Source organism: Mastomys coucha, unplaced genomic scaffold (assembly GCF_008632895.1).
Source record: "Mastomys coucha isolate ucsf_1 unplaced genomic scaffold, UCSF_Mcou_1 pScaffold6, whole genome shotgun sequence".
NCBI lineage: Eukaryota > Metazoa > Chordata > Mammalia > Rodentia > Muridae > Mastomys > Mastomys coucha.
The window spans coordinates 119,955,706-119,959,911 of NW_022196912.1; the positions used below are offsets into that span (position 1 = coordinate 119,955,706).

At 48.2% G+C, this 4,206-nt stretch overlaps 1 long non-coding RNA gene across 1 annotated transcript in view; it reads left to right on the forward strand.

The window, feature by feature from the left end:
* LOC116080373 overlaps window positions 1–3,948 on the forward strand; it is a 28,563-nt gene extending 24,615 nt beyond the window's left edge. Inside the window, exon 3 of the long non-coding RNA XR_004114423.1 lies at window positions 3,303–3,948. This is a non-coding gene — a long non-coding RNA (uncharacterized LOC116080373). The remainder of the gene's footprint in view (window positions 1–3,302) is intronic.
* The last annotated feature ends 258 nt before the right edge of the window (window positions 3,949–4,206 follow it).

Consider the following 4,206-nt stretch of genomic DNA (forward strand, 5'->3'; position numbering starts at 1 on the left):
CCCCCCCCATCTCCACAGAGGCTTCAAATATTTGAGAATTTATCAAAAATATTATGGTGGCATAAAACCCAAGCAAGTTCAGGAATGTACGTGCGTGATGCCGATTAAAGATGAACGTACCATCAGATCTTGTTCCATGTTTACAGAGCCTCTCCCATGAGTGACGTTTGGCGAGCACAGATTCCTCTAGAGCAGTGTTTCTCAACCTTTCTAATGCTGCCATCCTGTAATACAGTTCTCTGTGTTGTGGTGACCCCCAGCCATAAATTTATTTTCATAGCCACTTCATAACCACGATTTTGCTGCTGTTATGAGTCCTAATGGAAGTATCTGTGTTTGGCGATGGTTTTGGGGCTTGAGAACCACAGCTCTAGAGTTGTTATCAGAGGATGAAAGGCTTCACAGTAGTGTTTGCTTAGAAATGGGCTGTGTGTTTGACTCCCCACTGAGCTGGGTGTCTCTGGCCACCCTTGGGCAATGCTGGTGGCAGATGGCTAGGACTGGTACTTGCTGGACAATATGTCCCTCCACTGATGCAATCCATGTCCACGCAGGCCCACAGAGCATCCACAGGGTGGAACCATGGTGGTTGGAGGTGTGATTGTTTAAGGACATGGTTACAGACCCATCCTGGCTTTAGGGTGTCCTTGTAAAAGACACAGGGAGAGGGCATCCGGAGATGATGATAGGCACAGATGCGGCATGAGTTTGGAAGTGGAAAGGCCACACTCTAGCCTTCTCAATAAGAGCCGCCACATTGTTTCCTTGATTTCTGTTTTCTAGGCAACAGACAGTCCCAGCCACTAATGCAGACCCTCTATAGAGAGAAGAGAGCTCGGGGTTTCTTCACAGTTCCCACTCCAATGCTCATGGGTTCCAGGTAGAGTGGGCCAGGGTGCTGGACTGCTCCTCCATCTGCAGACCCTGTTTGCAGCCCAGTTTTCTCCTTAGTGGAGCTCAGCAGATGGCCTTGCATGTCCTAACTATGCTCACAGGGGACGGTATAGCCTGGGCCAAGTGAAGACCACTAAGCCAAACAAACCAGTAGACACCAGACACAAGAGGGTTGGCTCCTCCAGGGGGCCGCCAGCACAGAGGGCCCTGCAGACTGACCTCTCCTCCTCTCATAGCTGACAGCAGGAGGTGTGGGTATGCATCTGGTGGAGTGGGAAGTGGTGCCTGCAGGTCAGCGATGCTTGCATTGCCCCAGAAAAACTTATCGCTGAAGGGAGGATGGCTGTGGAGAGGAAGAACAGATGGGGGAGGGGGGGTCAAGCACCATGCCTGTGCCGAATCATAGGTCACCTAACCTGTCTGGTCTTGCTTGGAAATCTCTGGGATGGATGTTTCTGAAGGTTCTAGATCTTTCTAGGTCGGCGGCTTACAAGTGCAAATGCTAGACAGAGCTGTGGTTAGTAATTTACTTAAGGCATCAGCTACTTCATCTTCTGTCAAGGTGTGCTGTCCCTAGAGTTGTGTGTATGGAAGGTCCTGTTAGGACTATAGTGTGACTGGCCTCATGGGCTCCATGGTCTGGGGCTTGTCCAGAGGGGCTGCCCTTGACAGCTCTTCCATCCCACTGATCCCCATTTGAGAAATGTGTGCAACACAGGGTTTTGGGGAGCAGAAGTAAGGGTAGAGACTCATTTTGAGAAGTCCAGGAAACTTCATATTTCATCAAAACCATTTTTCAGAGGTGATTTTCTCTCCCCTCCATCCTCCTTTCCCCCTTCTTTCTCCTCTTCCATCACCCTGTCCACCCCTTCCTCTGTTTCATCTTCCTCCCTTCCTCCATCCCTCCCTCCCTTCCTTCCTCCTTCTCTCCATCCCTCTCCCCTTTCCTTTCCTCTCCTTCTAGCCCACTCCCTCCCTTGTCTCCATCCCCATCCCATTAAAAGCTATTTTGGCTCAACCATATTTTTTCAACAAAGTTAGAATCTGGCTGCAAATAAGCCTCATGTGAGGCTACAAGCCTGGAAAAAAACCAAGAGGCAAAATGTTGACAATTAATAGACGTGTACCCATCAAAGCATACTCCACATCACAAACAGTCCCAAGTTGCTTCTCCATAAAACTACAATTTAGCAATCTTGAGTCTTCTATGGTGATTGGATGGCACCAGGATTACAGACAGACAGACAGACACAGACAGACAGACAGACTGACCAGAGGAGTCTGCATCCAGGGACCAGATTGCAAAGTCTTTGAGTTGTCTTTAGAGACTTGCTGGCATCGGGAAATCTCTCTTTTTTTGTGGACTGACTTCTGCAGTCCATTAATCAGTCCCTAAATTGGTGTTCCTCTCTTCCTCTCTTTCACCTCCCTCCCTCATTCTCTCCTTCCCTCTCTCCTTTATCCCTCTCCCTTTTTCTTTCCTCTTCTTTCATCCCCCTTCCTCCTTTGTCCCCACCCCACCTGTTTTTTTTTTAATTTACATTTTCGATTCATGTATATGTGGAGGTCAGATGACAACTCTTGGGAGTTGATTCCCTCCTTCCAGCGTGTGGGTTCTGAAGACTGAACCCAGGTTTCCAGTCTTGGCCACAAGCTCCTTTACTCACTGAGCCAGCCCCCCTCCCCACACTGCTGTTTCCTGTGGGCCTCAACAACAACTTGAAATCAAGCAAGAAAGCACAGTGGTGTAGGCAGAGGGTATCCTGCCCGAGATGCCTGGGACCAGAAGGGTTTTGAACTTCAGATTTCTTTAGTTTCAGGGTTGTTTGCTAATGAGAGGCCTTGGGGACAGATGATGTGTCTGGAGGGTGTGTCACTTGTTTATGTATGTCTTCCACATAGAGCTGACGGGAGCTCTAGGTAGCATTTTGGAAATTTTGTGCTGATGTACTGCCTGTATACATGGGACCACTGGTCTGTGGTAGGGCTCAAAAGCTTCCGGATTTGGAGCAATTTGGCCTTCAGAATGCGGTATCAGAGACGCTCTGCTCATTGGAGAGCCCAGTTGATGGCTGATGTGATGATCTACCACTTAGTGGGTTGTCTAGATACTTTCATTGACTAACAAAAAACTGGATCGCTGGCAAGTTCTTACCTTTTTTTTCTTTCTTTTCTTTTTGAGTAAGGGTCTCATTGCATAGCTCTGTCTGTCCTGGAACTCGCTCTGTTGACCCGGCTGACCTTAAACTCACAGAAGTCTTCCTGACCCTTCCTCCAGAGTATTGGGATTAAAGGTGCTGTGCCACCATGCTTGCCTAGTTCTTATAAATCTTTATTTAATCTTAAATAAATAAATTTCTTGGAAAAGTGGTACACACTGTAATTTTATTTCCAATTTGACAATGCAGGTGGTGACGGGTGCTGTGGTATCAGAGACATGCTGCTCATCGGAGAGCCCAGTTGATGGCTGATGTGGACACATGTGGTCACTGGTGGATCGGAAGGACTCTGTGGTGCAGACTCACGGCTGGCTCAGAGTGTGTGAACTTCATAGACTGTCCATCGGGAAAGTCAGATACCCAAGAAAAAGAGGAGGGATACATCTTCTCAGTGACTGTCACCATGATCCTACAGACCGAGCCTCACACCCCCTGCCCAGCATACGGGTAGGCAGGAGTGCTCACCTGCATCTCTGACAGGCTTGAGGACAATGCATCTTTCTTGTGCTAACATCATAATCATTACTTCACACTGCCTTATGCCACACCATGCTTCATGGTTCCTGAATTCAGAAGGCAGAAGAACAATAGCGACCCAGCTACAGTGTTCACAAGGAGTTTTCCTGTCTACTGCCCATGGCTGCTCCCCATGATCCTGTTAGGAACCAGGCTGCGTGGCCAGCTGCGGGATGCAGAGATCCCTCAGATACATGAGGGGGTGGTGTGAGTGGTCTGGCCATGGAAAAATGGGACAGAGTTTGAAGGCTACATTTGTGGGGACAAATGATATAAAATAACTCTGTAGCTGGACTTTTCTTCTCCCTCTTTCCAGCTGGAAGGTACCTTTATTTTTTATTTTTTATTTTTTTATTTATTTTTGGCTTTGGCTTTGGCTTTCACACGGTCTAAGGTCCAGCAAATACAGGCACCATTTAGATTCTCCCTCCTTCCTTCCCTCCCTCCCTCTCTCCCTCCCTCCTTCCATCTCTCCCTCCTCCCTTTCTTCTTCCTCTTTCTTTCTCTCTCTCTTTTCTCCCTTTCTTCTCTCTCTCTCCTCTCCTCTCTTCCTCTCTCTCATTCCCTCCCTCCCTCC